The sequence below is a fragment of the Chionomys nivalis genome, chromosome 25 (assembly GCF_950005125.1).
Source record: "Chionomys nivalis chromosome 25, mChiNiv1.1, whole genome shotgun sequence".
Classification (NCBI taxonomy): Eukaryota; Metazoa; Chordata; class Mammalia; order Rodentia; family Cricetidae; genus Chionomys; species Chionomys nivalis.
Window position 1 is genome coordinate 15,431,879 of NC_080110.1, and position 22,904 is coordinate 15,454,782.

Here is a 22,904-nt window from a genome sequence, read left to right on the forward strand (position 1 = left end):
TTCCATTTGGTCTCTCTTAGATGAAAAGACTCTGAGCAATTTTCAGACCAGAACAATGTATCTTCAAGTCATAGAAATGACTAAATTTTTACCTTAAAAATATACTTACCTTTGCTCTGTGTTTAATAATATTTTTCCCTTTGTAGACCAAACTGGTACCAAAACTGTAGACCAAACTGGTACACTTTTCATATGTCTTTATTGATTTATATTTTATTTTAAAGTTCATGTATGTACCCTCCTTTAATTTATAGAAATCTAATGTGTACACAAAATATATTTAAGGATCAGCTGTGAATTAAAGAGAGTTCTCAATTATTTATTAAAAACAAAAGTTAATAGAAAATTCAAAATAGTATTATTTTCCAAGAACACATATCTGTATGTATATATATATATGTGATATTTGTATTTATATGCCAAATTTTAGTGTTATTTCATAAATTGAATGTAATATTTCATTATAATATGAATGAAAATTTCACCTATCTATCACAAGGTAAAAGTCCATATTTATATTAAAGACAAAGCCATTAAATAGCCTACTCACAAACCACAAAGGTATATCTAAAAATAACCTTTATAATAATCCTCTATGAAAATTAATATATAAAATTGGAATATTGTCGGGCGGTGGTGGCACATGCCTTTAATCCCAGCACTCTGGAGGCAGAGCCATGCGGATCTCTGTGAGTTCGAGGCCAGCCTGGTCTACAAGAGCTAGTGCTAGGACAGGAACCAAAAGCTATGAAAAAACCCTGTCTCAAAAAATCCAAAAAAAAATAAAATAAAAAAATTAAAATTGGAATATTTAAATAAGCAAAATATTTTTCCAAAACAAATTAAGTAATAATTTCCACATAATTCTTATATCAGATACATTTTACTTTACCAATTGATTATTGTGCAAATTGTGTGAAAATTAGTTTTTAAAGTAGAATATCTTGGCCAAACTAAAGATTTCAAGTAAAAGCATAGTATGTGTAGCATGTATACTATTCGTTACATCAAACTATAAATTCTTTGAGTGTTTTACTATGTGAGGCAAAGAATGGATCCCTTGTACACCATAGTGTCAAAATCCAATGCATTTCATTAATGAAGAAAAATGAGTTTCTGGAGAAAAAGATGATGAGTCAGAAATGGAAATTGTCACCTTGGTGTAGAGGATGCTAGAAGTCAGTGGGAGCCTATGCAGCAGAATTGAAACATATGCAAAGGCCCAGGGGTTTTAAAATGCAGCATGATTATAAGACAAAAGGAAGAATTTCAAAGGCTGGGAGGTATGAAAACAAGCAGTAAGAGGAAAAGGACAATGGAAAAGCGCTATCAGAGTATGTTATCAAACACTATAGCAGAAAGATTTATAGAAAGAAAAGACACTAATATGCAATTTGTGATGGAGAAGAGAGAAAAAGTTGGATGTGGAGGCTAATTCAAGGTTGAACAAGGGAGATTGGGGTCAGAAGACACAAATCCATCTAAGACATATTAGGACAATTGCTTTCTCTCCTTTAAGAATACATACCCTTAAAAGATTTTACACCAAGCCTTGAGGAAGTAGGGGTAAGTGTGATAAGGAATTGCTTCATTTATATGACAAATTCCGTTCACTGAGATTCTAATGTGCTTCCACGCAAAAGAAAACGCTAAAGTACAACACACTTCTGGCATGCTCTCAATTAATCATGAACTCTATTACATTTAATCAATCCAAGATGATTCACAAGGTACTCGAGTGTCTTGATATGCCTCTTGGTCCTGGTTGTGCATATTGAAAATCAATAGAGTACCATAGATACACAGGCTGCAAAATATTGTTCTCAATCAGTCATGGTGTTATTATACATCTTAAAAGTTGCTTTTCTCAGGAAATTGTTTCTAATAGCTTGCTGAAATTTTATTAACTCAAGCAGGAAAGAGAAATATTTGACACTTCAGCCTTATCGAAAAACTTATGCTTGTTTTAACTCACTGATAATAAAATTGGTTCATATTTTGTTTAATGGCACAATTTTCTCCTTGACTGAGAGTCCCTTGAAACCAAAGTGTGAGTCTGCTTTATGCCTATATTAACAATGTCTGGTTATATAAAGTCATTACGATTTGTCAGTTAAAAGAAAGGAAATTGATAGCATTTATTTACGTGATAAGTTGCAAATATTTATCAATTCTTCAAATGATTTCAGCAATTTTAATGATATAATATTCTTCACAAGAAAGAACTAGACTTTTTTCACTACTTATCTCAAACTCTGTCTCCATATGTGTGTGTGTATGTATGTGTATATATATATATATATGTATGTATGTATGTATATATACATATATAAAATCACCATCCATCCTTGTTCTGATTAAGAGTAATGAGTGGTCATAAGTACTGTTGAATAAGCAAATATTTCGATATGGTGGAAAAATATAGTCCACAACTTTTGTTTATTTCAGAGGTTGTTAAGGAATTTGGTTAAAATTCATTTCCTCTCTAAGAAATGGGCAAATGCGAACAATTACCTAGATAGCTTATATAGTTTAATTTTCTTTTTAATCATTCTAAAAACCCATTGAGAACTAATTCTAATCATGAATCCATTTAGCCTGAGCTAGGAGTACTGTTTTTCAAAGGTGATCACCATACTCCTTTTTTGCTGTTAAGAAGTGTAGCACCCTGATCAGTGCCAACAACCCCTGGTTTACATGGTTGCTTGTGTGCTAATGCAACCATGTCATTAGAGGGCATGCTGATTAATCTTGATTGGCAGCTTGATTGGATTGTAAAGTTCAGCCAAGCAGCCCTTTACTTGTGTCAGTGAAGTTGTTTCCAGGGAAATATAAAGGGGAAAAGATCCACACTGAATACAGGCAACACCACCCTGCACACTGGGTTAAAGGAAGAAGAAGCCCACTGCCCAGCCACTCTCTCTGATTTACAGTAGAAGAGATGTAAGATTCCCTGCTATACCCCACCCTCCTTCCATGATTGCATGAACCCATAAGACTGAGACATTCTCTACACTTATATTACATCCCATATATTACATTACACCCTATACCTTTATGTTATTATATACATGTATATATAACATTAGGTACATAAATAATATGTGATGGAGAGGAGGGTTGAATATCAGAGTTTAAAAGTGGAAGACTTTCTATGTGTCGCTACTAGGGAAGAACAAGTAATTAAAAATACAAGAAAAGTAAGTGGACTGAAGCAGCCTGTACAAAGGCTTAATTCTCAGACTGTACCTTTCCCTATATGATAGAGACTTAAGGACCACATGCCTGATTCAGAAATGGAAAATACTGTAATTGCTTGAATCTGAAATGTTTCTCATGGTCTCATAATCTGAGCCTTTTTCCATCTAGTAAGTACATTGAAGAATGTCAGTGCTTGAGGAGGAGGGGCCTTATGGGTGAACATGGACCACCACTTTGATTTGTTTTCTCTGATTCTGTCTGCCGCTGTGAAGGCACAGCCATGGTACATTCACATTACCATAGAATGAGTGATTCCTTCACCATGCCTTTCCCGCTGTGGAAGATTTAATCTTACGAACCCATGAATCTAAGTAAACTTCCAATTCTTTAAGCTGATTCCGTAAGATACTTTGTCTTAGTGATAACGAAGTGTGTACTAATGAAGTGGTTACATTGCTATGATTAATCTAACCACATGGTTCTTGATTCTATGGACATGGTTTAAAGGAAGACTGTGAATGAGTCGGGAGATGCATGATAGAAAATCTCTAAAATGTCATAGGCAGCATGTAAAAGTCTTTCTATGTAGAGACTTGAAGGCTAGTGGGCTAATAGAAATGGGATCAGTGAATCTTGTTCATGTGGGGTTAGAGATAGAAACGTGAATACTAGGAACTGAGCTAAAAGTTATTCATCTGACAAACTTGCAAAGTTTCTATGTATTCCAAAAGCATCTTAGAAATATGTGAGAACTAAGTTTAAAACTAATGGCAAACATAACATTTAGGATGATGTCGTATTGTTTGTGGTTATTTCTCACTGAGATCTGAAAGTAAGTTCCCAGAAAAAGAAAGAAAATGTATAATTTAAAATGTAAAAAAAGAAAAGTTCAATTTGATAAGGAAAGAAATTTGAATGCTTAAAATTATAGACAAGTTGAGTGAAGGCACAGCCAGTGTAATTGTTAAAATGCCAAGCACTATCAAGAAGTTGTTCAGTTTCAACCAAAGACATGAGGAACGGATCCTTCAAGGCATAACCCTACCCATTATAGCTCCAGTATCATAAATGAAAGAGATACTGGATTCTCTGGCACAAAATGAGTTTCTAGGAATGTTTATGTTTATTCCAGTTCAATCGCTTAGATACTCTAAGTGCTGTGCCATAGTCCAAAAAGGTCCAGCTACATCACAATCAGGTTAACAGAACTTGGCATCATTTGTGCAGTGCTGTTTTACAGAAATACAGTCTATAAGAACCACAGGGTCTAGACTCTGCCAAGAAGACTCCACAAAAAAAAAAGTGAGAAGCAAAAAAATGCAAAATGACTACAACAAAACCTAGCATTACAGTGAGATAGGTCAGTGTAAATTATGGGTAGATTCTCTGTAGCGAATACCTGACACACGGAAGTTTGAGGGTTGTTGTTGCGAGTATCTATGAGGTTCAATCTAGAAAGGTTTAATGGGAGAGAAAAGGAACACCCTAATTGTGGGCAGCACCATCGATGGGGTGAAGTCTTGAGCAGAATAAAGATTATAAAACAATGTGAGCACCAGGATTTGCCTCTTTTTGTTCTCTGCCTGGGAACAGCAGCCCAGGTTATTAGCTATGCTGCCATGGACTTGCACTCATGATAGGTGGTGTCTCCTCAAACTGAGATGAACACTTCTTCTCTCAGGTAGCCTTGGTAGGAAACTTGTCACGATAGTCAAAAAAGTCACTGATACAAGGGTGAAGCCTTTGGTGCAGTGGAGTCCCTGGGATACTGGAGATACCAAGAATGTTGGTTGCCTGCTGTTCTGAATGGAACTAGCCCCAAAAAGAGGACATATGAGCTGTGAATGGTCTTAAATAAGGCTGAAGCAACTGATTCCATGAGCACAGATAATGGCTACCACCATATGCCTAAATGTCAGACTTGGGCAACAGGATTGATGCTTGCTCTGACTGGTTTTGCTTTGATTCAGACTTTCCTTTTATCCTCTTTGTCTTAACCTTAGTATGAGAATATTCCGATAATTATATACGAACATAGATGTGCATATTTGCATATATTTACATACATATACACACATAAGTGCTCTCTCTCTCTCTCTCTCTCTATATATATATATATATATATATATATATATATATATATATATGGTTTCACATCTTACATTTGTATTGAGTCTCAGTAAGAGACGTTTGTAGTTTGGGGGTTTGGTTTTGTTTTGATTTTGTTTGCTTTTTACTTTTGAATAGTACTAGGACTGTTAAAATGTAAAATGATGACAACATTTGAAATTGGACGAAGTATGCTTTATGTTATACACTAACTGTGAGCCCTTGTGGCAATGGGCTGGAATGTTATCTTTGAAACAACCTTCTTACACTTCTGCTTTAAGTGGTTATTTCTCATTTTGTTAACTATTTGTAGTGTGTGTGTGTGTATGTGTGCACGTGTGTCCTGTATTTGTGAACTTGGGTGCATATATATGGGTATATGTTACTCTGCTGACTCCAGAGCAGCCAAGATATAAAAGAGAGAAAAAAGAGGAACTGACTTCAATAATATCTTCAAGGGCACACACTCACAGCCTAACTTCTCCTCACAGGGCCCCAATAAAGATTCCTCCACCTCCCAAGAGCACTGTAAGAGATCCAATAAGCTGTTAATGCTTGTCCTCTAGGCATCATCCATCCAAAATATACCTGCCACACATAAGCACCAGATGAAATATCTATATTTTACACAGTGTTTACCCTGGTTATTCCTGCCAAAGCTGTTGGAAAATAGTTGTCGGTTTTAGCATCTTAATTTATCTTGATTTCAGACTGGTTGTGAGGAAGGAATACTGCCCTTGTGACTTTAAGAATGTTTGATCCTCTGTTAGGCACAGTGCACCACAGTTCCAAAGGAGATCGTGTCTGCAAGGAAAATACAATATCGAGTTGCTTTCTGTATGCTTGTGTTGCCAACTAGTGATTTTTTTTTATTTGTTCAGTTTGACTTAAAAAGACCTCAGTATATTTTCCATATACACAACATCATCAGTATGGTCCTAAAGAGATGACAAACTATATGCCTGTTATATTATATATAGTTCACTGACAGCACTTTCTATTTCTTTGAGAAATCGTAAAGATCTTATAGTTATCAGAGCGATCACTTGTCTTTCATGAGTTCAAGGATTAGTATGGATCATGAGATCCTACCCAATAGTCAACCAAGAGCTTATGTAGTGATATGGGTTCAAGTTTATCCCTGCAAAGACACAGAAGGATGCTTGTTACTTAGCTACCAAAGAACAACCAGACATATTGTGATTTGAATCTTGAAATCACAGCCTTACACTGTTGCTGAATAATGGCACGTGAAGTGGTAGATGGTGCATGATGCATTATCAACTAAGCAAAGTAGCATTAAGCACACAGATGCAAAGAGGAGTTATTTAATATATATGTGTGAAGCATTTTTAAAAAGTTATTCTAGGGTCAATCTCCTGAAGACTCTAAAGAACAAGAAAAAGGCTGATGTGATGAGAGACTGAAATGATCAGCTGAAAAAGCAACTGCTGTGATAGATTATAATGACATAAAAACTGCAACTATAATACACAGATGTATATGCATATGGTACACACACACACATCAGTGACTTCTTGGTTAGAGAGACTCAGTCTATGTTAAAGGCATAGAAGTGCACTGGATATACAACATAACATATATAATAAAAGCTGTTTGAAAAATCTCACCCTGTCTTGCAAAGATGTTGAAAAATAGGGCAAAGGAATCTGGCATAGTAAAATGTTTAGAATAGTTCCTAGTTCAAAATAGTAACCCAGACTGAATGAGTAGTGGTGGTAAATGGGGTATGGCAGTGTTTCACTTACTATTAAAGTAATGCTAAGCCTACTCGTGATAACTGGATTGTTCGGAGATAATCCTCTATCTCAAAGGACTGGAACTGATAAACAAACATTTAAGTTACTATTTCTCAGTGTCTTTCACATAGAAATATCTGTGTCTGACACTAAGTTTTAAGCACGGTAAATTTTGTATGAATAGGCTATTTCTTTCAATTAAATGATTTTTCACTAAGACATAATTTTGAATTTTCCTGATATTAATGTCACTGTACTTCATCAAGATAGAAAAAAAAGCGGCTATTTGATCAACTTTGAATAGCACGACACAATATAAAAGGTCCAATAGAGGTGAAAAATGACATTTGTAAAAGTTTTACCAAAATAGACGTTATAAATCAAATAAAATGGCCTTAATGATGGAGGAACATGTAAACACAGGAGGCATGGCTATTCAGAGGACAGGATAAGCACACGTGTATACATCTGTCAGGTTTTAGTTCTCATTGTCATCTAATATCATCAACATATACACAAAATAGAAGAAGTTGCACTCAAAATTACTGCTCTAAATCATCAACATAGCATTGGGTTCTTGTCTTCATTATGCGGATCCACATTTCGTTACCTTTTCTCACCCCTTTCAAATTATTTCATCTTTCCCAAAGGTGACAATTACTGACACATAAACACAAGTAAGTATATCTTTAGTATACATTTCCTGAAAAGAAAGAAATGTGATGTGGCCCAATAATTCCAAGAGTTTTCAAAAAAATTATCTGCACCATAGCAAAGATAACAATAATATAATGAAGTGTAAACAGAAGAGATTTGGGGTAGACTTAAAAACAAGTGACTGTGAAAATGATTACATATTAAAGGGAGATTCAGGTGCCATCAGTAAATAGATACTCTTGTTGAAAATAAATTATATCTGGAACTGATTAGACGGAGAGTGTGGTTGGCATACCTCTCTATCTCAGTGAGGTAAAACTGCCACAGTCAGTTTTTTAGTGTTAACTTTGTATTTTAAAGCAATACACTGTTTTCAAACAAAACAATAACTTATAAAGAGGGTGGCTTCATAAATTATTAATCGTGAAATATTTGAGAATGGGCTTAGTTTTCAGATTGAAATGGCGTGTTTTAGGGTGATTTAGATAACTGCTATTTTCTACAGATTTTATTATTTTGAAATAAAGATCACATAATCAGTGATATTTATATACTTAAAAGTTATTCACGTGCTTTACATATTACAAGTAGCTAAAACAAGATCACATTAAATTCCTAAGTGGCCAAATAACCAGAGCTGCCATCTTGTGGTTAGCTAGGTAATGGGCAACGCTCTGTTTCAAGATGATGCGGGATGCTGCAATTTACTGTTCCAACTGTTCAAAGTAAAACTGGTTAGAACCATTTAAGATTGTTTGAATTTCTATGTTCTGTCTGTAAATTATCACCTGAAGGATATGCTCATCTCTTGCAAAGTTAGCATTAACCTAAACCTTATTAATATGTAAGATGAGAGACGGTGTAGGATGGTTTCTCTAGTCTAATTAGCCTCTAGCGCTGATTTGTTTTGATAATATAAATAATTAGTTTAACCACAAAATTGATGTAACAGAAATAATTGTCAGGCAATTAAATACTGCAGTGATTTCAGCTCTTGGGAAATGTATAGCACGTAGGTATGGTAATAAAACTCAGTGAGATGTGCTTGCTTGATCTACAAAATAACATCAGCTTTAAAAAAAATAATTTAGAGCCTCTATGTTCTTCATATCATAACATGTACACATTATAAATTTACCAAAAGTAAAGACTACATTAATTCCTACAGTGCTTTTCCTTCTTTATATGCTATTAAATTTCAAATATTTTATGCATTTTGGAGTTCAGCAATGCTAGCTGGCCTCCATAGCTGGAATAAATAATAAATAGTCATACAATGTCAATAAGTATATTTTAAAGTGCAAAGTTTATTTTCCTTTTATGAAAACATTTTTCAAACTATTGAAATAAAATGTTTTTACTACAGTGTGTATTAATGTTAAAGTTGTTATTAAAAAAATATCATGTGATTTGTATTTTCCTTGTAAAGAACACACTTATATTGCTCCAGATTGCTTGATTGATTTCCACATATGATTAATTATATCCTTGGCTTATCTCAAACTCTCTCTGAGTATAACTATGTAATTATTCAAAAATAAAACATGTTATTTAAGGGATGGAAGTATGACTTAGCAAATCAGCAGATGTATTGCTCTTGCAGAGGACCCAACTTGATCCTCATCCCTCAAGTTAGTCAGCTTACAACTGCCTGTAATTGCAGATCCACTGATAACCATTGCCGTTGCCCTCTTCTAGCATCTGTGAGCATAAGCATAAACATTCTATGACCCACACACAGACACACAGACATTCAAACAAACACACACACACATGCACACAAACAATATATTACTCTCTAATAATGGGCTAGAATAAAATTATGGGCTAAATGCTCATTGATTATAGCCTAACATTAATATCATTTCTCCTCCATTTGCTCTTCCCATTACTTCGCCTATTAGTTAAAATACATTCCGCTAATTTTATAATTCATACAGAACTTAAAATTGAGATACAAAATTATCTTTTCACTTAAATGAGTGGTATTGAAAATTTAAATTATTGATTCATTAAGATATTAAACTTTTGAATACAAAAGCATTAAAATCTACACCTTAAGATTATAAATTTTATGACACAAAACTTGTACCTTGTACTTAGATAATAAACTATAAAATGACTCATGTATAGAAAGCAGGCAACTGGCACAAATTGTCAATGGAACACTCGTCATATCATATCCTATGTTATATCCTATTCATAAGACTATGGTAAGCTGCACTGAAACACTAGAACAAATGCAAAGTAATGAAAAAAATTATCGTTTTGTACAATTAATTATTGTAATATGCATTTATCATAAAAAACTAACTGAATGGCATACATACACACACACACACATATATATATATATCAAAATGTTTTATAAGTGAAGCTGGATATGGCCTAATTTCTTCTAGTTATCTATCTCTGGCATTAAATATTTATATCATTAATATTTTATATAAAACATGAAGTATAGGAGCATATTTTACTTTATAAATTATTTTCTCCATGACATATTCTCTTAGCAAATGTAATATTGTAGTCTTATCATTTGTCTACCAGAAATATAGTTGACATTCCCATTGTCCAAATTCATCTTTCTGGTTTGTAATTCAATTTTAGTTCACTTTACCCGGCATTCAGATTTTCATCCAAAACATTGTGATTTTAGGCAGAAGTAAATGAACAGTGTCTTCCTCATTTCTTCAAATATTTCTTGACAAATAGATTTTTTAAAAATTTAAGTTCTTCTTAGGCTTGACTCATATGATTAAATTCACAACAATCCTGGCCTGGAAAGACAACAACTTTGAAGAAAAAAGGATCACTTATGTGAGTTACTATTTTAAATCAAGCTAATTTGACACAGTATGTCTAAGTTGAAATTTAAAGAGTTTAACATCTTTCTTCTTTCATTATCTTTTGTGCACTGAGTTCACTTTCCATTTTAACCTTCATAAACATAACTAAAGTGAATAGTTGATCATTTGCAGGCAATTTTATTAATTTTTACCATGTAATACACGTTGGTTTGTATAACAAGTCTACACATTGCCTTATATCACTTTTGCTATGGGTGGTAGTCTCACACTAGTTCTTTATAATAGATGCTAATGGGATCAAATATTTACAGATTGTACATTATAGCCTTGAATCTTGAAGTTCATCCAGAACCCAGGCTCTTGCATCACATACAATCTTGAAACACGGAATGAGTTAATCCAACAGTCAAAATTGTCAGAATGTAGTAGGAGCTGAGGGCAGTTCTTTCTAGTCGCTGTAAACTTTTGGAACTTTTATGGAAGTGATCCAGTAAAATAATTTATTCATTTTGAAAATGGCCAGTCATTAGAAGGAGTATATCCCGGTGCCCATTATTCAGAAAGGAACAAAGCAACAGGCATGCACAGCACAAGTCAAAGGTAGCATCCTTTTCCTGAAGGTGGAAGTGAATGAAGTGAGCCTCCTGGTGTCTGTCCCCGGTGCTGATGATGACTGTATTTCGCACTGCACAGCTTTTAAAAGGTTAGCCTTGGGATACATCAGTAATGGATTTAGGAGGTGCTCGGTCAATTCTTGCATTTCCACAGTGATGCCACTGACATCTCCTTTTGGTGAGGAAATCTGAAGTATATTTCAAGGTGATTGTAGTTCTGTCCCTCTGGCAGCAAACTACGATAACCAGCTTATGCCATTCTCCTCCTCTCCCAATGAGAACTAGCCTGGGGAGAAATATGGAGCTTTTGTCAAGAAAGTAAAGCATGGATAATTATTCCCCATTTGTGTTGAAAAAATAAGAATACAGCATTTTAAAGTAGCTTTCAATTACTTAAGTTGAATTGTCTACAAACCCGGCAACTTGTAAATGACTCATCTTAAAAACCAATATCAATAGCATTCTGTAACGTTATATTTTTCAATATTTCATACTTTAAACTTTGCTGCACAAACCTTGAAGATCTTGTTTAACATTCAGATAGTAAAATAAATGATCATTTTTTTCTATTTATATTAGAAAGTTAAAAATACAGAAATATTCCTGGGAAGATTGGCTTTACAGTAATCTACGTTATGCTTTTTCATAACTTTCATCAATGTAGTTTTGTCATCCTATGAAATCAATCTAAAGACTCATTTAAAAAAATCAAATCCTAAAATGCGATCACTCTAGTCATTCCCTTAGTTGTTCCTCCAGTTAATCACCTTACAAAGTAACATTAAAAAAAATAAATGTACTTGAGGAAAAAATGCCTAACATATCCTAAGTAATTAGTTAGTTCAATAAGTCTTAGCCTACATGGAGCGCAATATTTTTGTATGCCATCGCCCAATAACTTATTCGGACTTCCCATTCTTTTTTGAGCAGTAATTGCAGCGAGAGAGAAGCATTTCGATTTTCAGCTGACAGTTTAGGGTTAAGATATGATTCCAGGTAACAGAAGCCAATGAGAGTACACCCAGTTGATGTTTGTGACATCATCTTCCAGTCGGAGTACACAGAACAGCTGAGGCAGCGTTCAGTTTCAGCCCGAGTGCCATTGTGATGGATGTTTACATGTCTTCATTGAGAGCCAATTATCTTGCTTTTGTGTGAGGCCCAAGGATCACTCATGCTGCCAGGCTGCACAGAGCGCTGCTGGATCTAGCTGAACGAATTGTTTTCTCTGTCTCGGGTAAGAGCCTGTTCCGTTTACCTTCTCATTCGAAAGAGAGGTGGATGTGTCTAACGGAGGGAAGAGTGCAAGGGGCTGGGAGCTGAGAGCAGCGTTCCTATCCGGTAAGCTTTTAATCAGAGCAATGTTTAGCATGGTTAAAAGGAGGCTCAAATGTAGCTAAAGGCACGGAAAAAAGCTGCTGATGTGTACCTCACAAACTAATCTGTAATAGAAAATGAATAGCAGGTATTTCAGCTTTTCCCTAGAAAACGGAAAGTAAGTGATACCATTGGACTGCTATCTTTGAAATGTTCTAAATACTTTTGTGTATGGATAACATTCGGCTCATTTCTTCATATTTTGCTATTAATGGTAAAGAGGGACTGAAATGGTCAAAGTAATAGGGCCATGCATGTAAAATGAGTTCAAGTACCTAATTGTTAAATGACAGTTCTTTGGGACAGTTTTTCTAAACTTGTGCCTGGCCAGCAAATACAGAATTTACCAAGTGAGCGCAAGGCTTCAGTTTTGTAATGAACTTGGGTCCCTTTCCATGCAAACCTACTCTTTTAACTCAAAGAAATGGTAATAGCAAATAATTTTTTGTTTTGTTGTGTTTTGTTTTTTTCGAGACAGAGTTTCTCTGTTGCTTTGGAGCCTATCCTGGAACTAGCACTTGTAGACCAGGCTGGTCATGACTCACATAATTTTAAGGAACCGTGTGGGGTATGTTCCCCTGGTATGAAGTTTATTGTACTAACTGCTTTGGGGTGTATAGGTAATACCATATTTATGCATCTGAGAGTTGTGAAGACCTTCAATGTTGTGATCATTTTTCAATACTGATATTTTCATCTGAGGATCCTTTTCATGTTATATCAAACTAACTATGTTTACAGTCGCTGAACTGCTCTGGATATAGGTGATTGAATCTGATAGGGAACTTAAAAAAATAAATATCCTGAAAGCTTTTAATCGATTAAGAATGACCCTAAGCTAGCAAAAGAATTAAAAAGGAATACATTTAACTTTTCAAATGATGTCTGCTCTAATGGTGTAAGATAGCAGATTATTAATTGATTGAAAGGTGTTCTTTATGAGATAAAGGCTAAAAGAAACTCAATAGGTACGACTGAATTTAACATGCTTTTAATTTGGAAAGCTCCCTGTCACTTAGTGCAATAATGTTTTGAGTAATGATCACTCCATGTGGCTTTTGATGCCCTTTTGCTCTTCAGATTTATTTTTATTCTTTTTTTTTTTTTTGCATCAAGTATCTAGCCTGTCTTCAAACCAGTGATGTTAATAATTAGAAATCAGGATCTGAGGTATTCAGGTTGTGCTGACAGACAGCAGGGGGTCGCAGCAATGTCTCACTCTGTTTTGTACTAGCCTGGTCCTGTTCGGCAGTTCTTGCCATCACTGTTGTTCGATTTGTCTCTTTCATTCTATTCATTCCTGAAAAAATCCGAGCTTAGAGTGTCCAATACCCATTAACGCTATCTAAAGAATGGGGCTTTTTGTCTCAGTCAAGACAATGTGGAATCAATCAAACTTCAAAAAGTTTTCAAGTGTGCTTTGGGAATTCATCTTTCTCAGAGAAAAATCTATATTTGTATATACTGTGAATTCCAAAATCACTGGATTTGAAAAAATTCAAAATTAGAATTATAAATGTTTTGTACTTTGAATTCAGAGAATAAGAATACCTTGCTTGGAATGGAGGTTTGCCTTCATTTTTTTTTTGCCTTTAGAACTTTAAAACAGAATCGAATGACCCATGAGTATGAATACTGTTATTTTCACACACCATCAATCTTGAATAAGAGAAAGCATTAGTTTTCTAATAATTAATTTTCTAAAAAGCTATTTGTATCTGTCTGTCCACAGTGAGCAGTCTAGAAATTGCAGTTGTATTTTGCTGTGTATGAGCATATATTTATCTCTGTTTCAGCCTCTCTAAAAACACATACACTTGTACTAGCTGTGATTACTAATAAATACCTTATCTCCTGGTTTCTTTTTAGCAACTCTATGACACGTGTATACATAGGACGTGATTTTCCAGGTGACAAACTTCACTAACTGGAACCTTTAGCTCTTACTTTCCTTTTCTCTTAAAAGAACACGTTAATTCCTTTTACTATATACTTCTGAAGAAAGTCTCCACACACAATTTACATAGGTGAAAAATGTTCTGTGTTCTACAGGTTTCACTGGTGATATCTAATGCACAAATAATTGTTTTGTCTGAGTTAGGTACTTTATCCTTTTGAGTGTGTTTCTCTATTATCTCATAATGTTCTTTGTATTTGCACACCAAGTTAACAGTCAGAAAGGTCTTTCTTAAGAAGAGCAAGGAGGCATGGTAATGAACAGGTTCTTGTAGGATTCTGTGTGGTTCTCTGTGTTTCTTAGAGAAATGGGAAGAGAAGCCATCACACTTGAAAATTGTTTTCTCGTGATGATTTCTCTTCTCTCCTCTCTCTCTCTCTCTCTCTCTCTCTCTCTCTCTCTCTCTCTCTCTCTCTCTCTCTCTCTCTGTCTCTCCAGTGTTCAACTTCTCTTACACTTTTATGCAGGTCTCTTCCTCAGCTGTCTAGAATGTACAATACCATTTAGTTTTCTAACTTCTCAGTTCACGCCCTCAAATGTACCATATGTTTAAAGCTTTCTAGCTAACTTTCTACTGAGGCAAAGTGGAGTTACTCTGTTGACATCTTAGTTTGAGCTTTAATATTTTTAGAATAATTATGTGTATCTTGCAATTTGACTTGTGTTTTGATGGACAGAACCATTCATTTCTAGTAGCTGTTCTGTGATAAAAATGTGTGTGCTATAATTCATTGAAGGAAACAGGAACTTGTAACTTATATTAGGAATTGTAACTTAATCTCAGAGCTCATCCGTTCAGTAAACTAATGGTAGAGAGGGAAGGACTCAGAAATAGATTTGTAAATGTCAGTACAATCAATCAATCAATCAATCGATCAATCAATTCATCTCTCTTTTCACATATTTAGGCATTTACCTGTTAACTCATCAATTGCCTACTCTATGCCAAGGACACGTCTATTTGCTTAGTATGTACAACTCAGAGTATAGAACATGTTATATTTTTCTTTCCTTTAGTCTGGCAAGGTTTTATATTTAAATTCCAAAACTTGTAGCATTTACATGAATGTATGGTGAAGAAAACTTAGAGCTGTTTAGAAAATGAGACACCAAAGTTGAGGGATGGCTTCACTTATGTTTTTGATGTTTCCATTTAAGTTCTAAGATCCTGGACTCCAAATAATTTTTTGCATCTTTTATATTCGGATTTGGAAAAGAATCCCCCAATGACTTTATAATAGAAACTTGACTCTCAGGGTTTTAATTGCAATTTGGGAAAAATTAAAATATTTAACCTAAATAATATAATCATCAAGCATATTGGACATTGTTTTTCTGTATTTTTAATGCAACTATCTTTGTTTTCATCATAGTTTTTAATAAAAGAGTCCTTATCAATGAAATGCATTGAGTTAATCCTTCATTTTTAGTACAGTTCAGTCACACAGACGACAGTAAAGACAGTAAATGAGTTGGGGAACTTTTTACTTGCATTAATAAAAAGTATCTTTCAAGTAATAGTAATATATCTAGACAAGCAAACAAAGCAATATGTGACTTAATATCTACTTTTTCAGTAGTGAGAAAGAATTCTATTACTATTAGTTCTTAAGATAATTTGAGTCAACTGTAATATTTAGTAGCTATCAATTGTTTTGTTTTTTGTTTTTTGCTTTTTTTTTTTTTTTTTTTTTGCAAAATTTAAAGGAGAATTGTGAAAGGCACCTCCACGAGAAACATCACCCTATACAAACATCTGATCAGTTCAAGAAATGTGTTGGATGGGATCATTCATTTAGCCACTGAAGTTTTTCTAATGATATACCTATAAATTGTGAAATAATTCAAGCTTATTGATCAACCACAAAACATTTCACATTTGGTAAATAGCTCATTTTTCAAAATAGGAACCCTTAATATACTGTCTTTACTAGAGTCCCTATATGAAATAAAGATAGAATGGAATAACAAGGGAAATCAATCACTGATATTATAATTTTTAATCTGTTTCTCCTTCTGGAGATGGAGATGGAGAATCATAGAAATCACACTGCACTTTGAGAATTGAATAAATGATGAAGACTGTCTCTCTTCAGTTTCAAAGAGAGTTACCATGAGACATTAGGAAGGAGAACATACAAGGCAGAGACATTACTTGGTATATGCTTTGCCAAGAAGTTTTAGAAGGCACTAGGCCTTGGAATGAACTATCTTCACTTAATGGAATTTCCAAATTTATTTTTATAATGTTTGTGATGAAGACCACATAAATTGAGGTCAAAGTGCTTTTAATGTCAAATTCTTCCAAAAAGAGAGAATTAGCTATTTTATGTGTTATTGATTTCTTTAGCTAGGAGTTGAGCAAGGTGAGAAGGTCATCTTGGCCACTGTCGTCATAAAGTCTCTTTTGACAGATGTACCAGGGCATGCTGCAAAAGATGGAATTGTATGCCAACGGCCCTGGGTCAATGTGGAAAATAAGTTGCTCCTCGTACTGAGTATAAGTATTCTTATGGCAAGTCAATCATGTGAAACACTGAGCCGAACTCTGAGGAAGAGCAGAATAAAATCTGCTCCTGTCGACAGGGGTTTAGTATAAAATTAGGTGCCACAAACTTTCCTCAGTTTGCAATACAGGAGACAATCTATTCAGGTTAGCAAACAGTTCTCAGCAAGTCAAGAAATCAGCAGGTGTGTTCACACCCTCTTCTTTGTTTGCATGCACTGGGGGTAAGAATAGTTTCTGCCGCCAGACGGTGTGAGTAAAATTTCTTCTCTCGCACATTTGTATCCTTTATATCTTCACATAAAAAGAACAATAAAACTGCCTTCTCCTAGGCTTCTTGTGAAAATTGTGTGGTCTTCAAATTGTGTGCACTAATCTTATAAAAGCTGAGGACCACAGTTGTATGCAGTAAATGCTCAATTAGTTTTGCCTCTTGCTGGTAGCTTTATTGGGATTGACTTGCTTGGTAGAATGTGTGCGTGTGTTGTGTGTCTGTATGTTTGTGTGTTTGCCTGTGTGTGTGTGTTGGACTCTTTGTGTGTGGGGGGGGGGGGTGCAGTGTTTACTAGAAGGCCTTTAGCAGTGATATTTGCAATCCTGTAACTCTGCTAAAGTAAAGCTAGCCCTGCTATTTGAACTAATACGAATAAGGGCACTAAAAAGAGTGGTTTTAGTGAACGAAAGTGGTAGATGGAAGCTTACTCCTTACTCTGATACGACTCTAAAATTTGTAGCTCAAAATCTAAATTTATAAGCCGGGCGGTGGTGGCGCACGCCTTTAATCCCAGCACTTGGGAGGCAGAGGTAGGTGGATCTCTGTGAGTTCGAGACCAGCCTGGTCTACAAGAGCTAGTTCCAGGACAGGCTCCAAAGCCACAGAGAAACCCTGTCTCGAAAAACCAAAAAAAAAAGATTCCAGGATCTCCCAACTGTATATCTGCCTATACCTATTCAGTACCTATACTTATGCCAGGGGCAGAAGCTCAGAGCATGGACCTGGACGTAGGTACTAAAGAGATCTTTGAACAGTGATGCTAACTTTCTTGTTTCCAGTGATTGCTTTTTGTGCTTTCTTGTATAGCCTAGGGCTCAGGGTAGCCACCTTCCACAGTGGGACAGACCTTTCCACATCAATCATAAATTAAGACAATGCCTACAGGACAGTCTTGTGGACACAATTCCTCAACTAGCATTCTCTTTTCTCACTTGATTCAAGTTTACATCAGCATGCTCATTTTTTCTTTTCAGAGTGATATTTTTAAGATGCATTAATAAGGAAAACACAAATTAATTCCAGGCAGGGGTGGGGACAGAGATTCTATACTGTTTTTAGAAAATTCCATTCTGAGTTCTTTCATTTATACACTAAGGTGAGATTCAAATACATAAAAATATTTGACACCAAACAGGAGGAAACAATGAGACATGATATAGCCAACCATGCTCACAGTGCTTTAGTCAGTGTAGAGGACAAGTATAGACAGAACAACAGGGGGGATGGTGTTGTATTAATAAAATTGATGTACTGGTAGATAGGAGAGGATCTTACATGTTTGCTCATGGAAAATCCAGATCATTGAATCTTTGGGTATTTCTAATTTAATTTTGCTTGTTGTTGTCATAAATGCTTGTATGGGGTGGATATATATGTTCAGATATGAGCATGTGGAGACCAGAGGTTGACATCTTGTCAGTTTTCTTTCTCTACCGAACTTCACTTTATTAGAATTACTATTTTTATTTTTATAAGCTTTGCCATTAGAAACCTTACAACTAAATAAAAAAATACATCACCTATCAAATTAGGCAAATCCACATTCTATGCAACTCAGTAAAATGCCATAGATTACAAACTAACATTTGGAATGAGAGATGCAAAGTTCTATAGTCAATGTTACACATTTATCATCAAAAGTATCTTATGCATTTACTCACCATGAACACCATAAAACTAAAACTAAGAAAACAATTAGCTTGATATCCCCTTTTATGACTCAACATCCTGCCTGACTCACATGCGCTCTTATATGTTCATACCTACCCTTTTCTTGTTCTCTTTTCTTCATGTTATACTGTGCTCAACAGAAAATTCCCATTAATATATTTATATATTATTGATAAGGGTCCATATATGAGGGAGAACATATGATTTCTTCCTTTCAAGAATTGTGTGACCTCACCTCAAGTTATACATTCTGAATCTAGCAATTTTCTGGCAAAATTAAACTTTTTCCCATTTAACTGAGTAGTTCACAGTCACAAACACACACACACATGCACACATATATCTGTATGTGAATTTATTTATTTATTAAAATTTTTATACATTCATCTGTTGTTAACAAACTAGATTGATTTTCATTATTGCTCTAGTGAAAAAAAGTAGCAATAAGCATTGCTGCAAATATCTCAATGATAGGGTGCAGAATTCTGTGTGTATTGCTTTGGGTGAAAGAGCTGGACAATATGATAGTTCTACTTTTAGGTTTTGAAAAATTTTCAAACTGATTGCCACAATGGGTATAGAGTTTTCAATCCCACTAACAACTAATAAGGGTTCCTGTTAGTCTACATCTTCTCCGACAGTGCTCCCAGATGTGTGTTGGAAATACCCATTCTGAGGTGGGGTAGTACCTCAAAGCAATTTTAATTTACATTTCTTGGATGACTAGGGACATTGAGAATTTTTAAAATGGTTATTGGACACTTGGATTTCTATTTCTATTTCTGAAAACTGTCAGAACCCACTGAATTAATTGATAGTACTGTTTTTCTGCAATTCTTTGTATATTCTGAATATTAAATCCTTATCTAATAAATATTTTCTCCTATCTCTTTGGCTGTTTGTTAACTGCTGATTCATATCTCCCCCCCTCTGTGTCTGTCTGTCTGTCTCTGTTTTTCTCCCCCCTTCTCCCTCCCCATTTCCTAGTTTCTACAATTTAAGCTGATCTATGACACTACACTTACATCACCATGACAGACTCAAACTTCTGCAAACAAGTGCAAAGTTATGTCTTCCCCCCCTTTAGCTCTTTTTCGCAGGCAGTTGTCGCAGAATCAGGATGTCTGACTAACACTGTGATAACTCTCATCACACAAAATTGCTTAAGAAGCCGCAAGTGTGATGCATGTAATGGCTTTGTGGGAGCCCAGGTAGTTTGGATGCTCACCTTAATAGACCTGGATGGAGGTGGGTGGTCCTTGGACCTCCCACAGGGCAGAGAAACCTGCTTACTCTTTGGGCTGAGGAGGAAGGAAGACTTGATTGGGGGAGGGGGAGGGAATGGGAGGTGGTGGCGGGGAAGAGGCAGAAATCTTTAATAATTAAATTAATTAATTAATAATAAAAAAAATAAAAAAAAAAAAAAAGAAAAGCAGATAGAGTATTCGGGATATGGGTAAAGCAGGTAAACTCTTGGCTACAGTGGTTCCACAGTTGGGTGTAAGAGCATTATTTTAAAAGTGGACTTTTTGAAAATACAGTCTGATGCTAATGACAGATAAAGAAGGAAGGAAAATAAAAGGCAAGAGAATTTCGAGGAAAAAAAAAATAAAAATAAAAAAGGAAGAGGGACTAGACCCGAAGACAGTAAACAGAATGAACTATAAAGCATCAGATTTGCTTGAAGCAACATCTGCAACATCTGCCCATAGGCTGCACGAGTCACAGGCAGCGCTTCTGTCTAAGACATTTCTTCACAATGCTTCTCATCTCTAAATGTCCCCTTCTTCTTATATGTGAATGGCACCATAATCATAATACACCAGTGTTTAAACACGACTGTAAGTTTAAAACATAAACTATAACAAAAATACTCTTAATGCATATTTGTGAACCTTATTATAAATACAGATAGGAAACGGTATGCAGAAGTGAGGGCTCGGCAATAAAAGTGGGGTGGGTTGTTATAATACTTGAAGCCGGTGATAACTGCCACTGCTGCAACGGAAGATGCAATTGCGTTAGAGCGGTCAGATATAGGAAAGGCCAAAACACACTCAAAGTATGGGGACAAAGAAAACTGCTCTTTAAATTGAAAAAGGGTCGTTGGTGGCCTTAAAGTAGTCTGTGATGCTGGGCGGCGAGGTGTCCAGAGGAAATTGGTAGTTAGCAATTTCAGTCATGGTCAGGCAATTTGGAGTTGGAAAGCAATAAAGACCTGCTAGACGGAGCTGTCAAGTAATGAAGACTTTAGAGATGAAAAACTTTATCTGGTGGGCAAATATGCGGAAAAGTAACATTAAAAATTCAGATGTGGAGCTCATGTCCGTGATCCCTGCACATGGGAGGTGGAGACATAAGTATTGCTGTGAATTCAGCATGTCACACGGTGAAATCAGGATTACCTGAAGTAAAAACCCATATCCTCTTCAAACAACAGCAATAAAATAAACCAAAGCATTAATTTTGCAACTTATTCTTCCTAACTTGTATTTAATCCATTTATAGTATTTATAATGAATTGTTCATGAAAAATCTTTCTGAATTAAAAACTTTACCATAGGAAAACAATATCATTAAATCTACCAAGACAGAAAAAGGATGACAATTATTTTCCACAGAGTGACTTTTTTCATGGGCAAATTACTGTGTGCTAGTAAATAAATAAGTATATTAATAAATGAATATCATTTCTCATTTCAAACAGATATATAAATGAGCATTCTGACATAAGGCATGAACTTCACAGAAAGTCATAAACTATCCAAAAGTTTAAAAAAAGCATCAGGTTATATATATATATATATATATATATATATGTTTTGTGTATGTGTGTGGTTTGTGTGTGTGGTATGTGTGAGGTGTGTGTGGGGGTGTGGGGTGTGTGTGTGCATGCAATTATTAAATGTAAGGCTTCCCAGAACTTGAGATTGGACAAATTAAGCAAAAGGAAAAGATAAACATATAAGTATATATTTTCTGTTTTTACATATATAAAAATGAGTTGTGATGGAAAGTTTTAGAATAAAATATGACTGTATATCACAGAGTTTATGCTCATAGGTTTATTGTGATTATAGTTAATCTTAAAATACTTACTGTTAGAGGAAAACACTTTCTTTTATTTATTTATTTTTATCTTAGAAAAACACATAGCTTCTATGAACAATTTAGACAAAAGAGAAACATTATCTCTGGTATTTTCAAAGTAATCTGAAATCTGAAGAAGGCAGCATACTCTTATCTTAGCATCTAAGAAGAATTACTGTGAACCTTGGCTACAGAGATAGTGAGGTTACAGGGTGATTCCAATATTAAAAGGTCTTGACATAGCACTATGTCTAGGAGATTCCACGGCATGTCACAAGACAGAGACATTTCCGTGTTTTATAATCACACTGAACTACACTCCCTAGACATCATCTAAGAAAAAGATGTATAGTTAAAACAAATGTCTGGGTGAGAACATAAACAGGATGAAAACATGATGAAGTTCAAAATTAAGACAGAATGTGACATCTTAGGTATTATCAATGGGAATAGTCAAGAAGCATAAAGTAAAAACAGGAATCTAGCTTCATTCTAGAAAAATGAGATTAAAACCATATTAGTATGACATACGAGACAACCAGGAGTCAGTTATTCACAACAACCTGATGACTAAATGAACACTCTGAAGAGAATTTGCAGAGCCTAAAGATGATTGGAAAATGCAGGTTGGGTTAGCAGTTCAACTAGAAAAAGCAAACTGGTCAACTACCCACCCTACTCTGGCATATTTGGTTGTAGGTTATCATTGTAATATTAGTTAAGAATCCTACCTTTAGAATCAATTGGCTGGTTTTACATCTTAGCCATGCTGTGTCCATGATGAAGTGGGGGGAGGGGAGAGAAACATCTTCTTTTGGCTTCAGTTGCTTGTTCAAAGGAATGCAGTGAGGATTAAAGATGACTATTACAGCTAGCCC

At 35.1% G+C, this 22,904-nt stretch overlaps 1 protein-coding gene across 3 annotated transcripts in view; it reads left to right on the forward strand.

The window, feature by feature from the left end:
• Positions 1-22,904, forward strand: part of Mgat4c (MGAT4 family member C) — a 472,208-nt gene that overhangs the window by 299,526 nt on the left and 149,778 nt on the right. The window contains exon 1 of one of the 3 annotated variants that reach the window (XM_057757832.1): positions 12,255-12,388. The exons of the other annotated variants lie outside the window; for them this stretch is intronic. The gene's annotated coding sequence lies outside the window, so the exon portion shown is untranslated. Of the gene's footprint in view, positions 1-12,254; positions 12,389-22,904 lie in introns of those variants that run through there. 3 annotated transcript variants of the gene reach the window in all.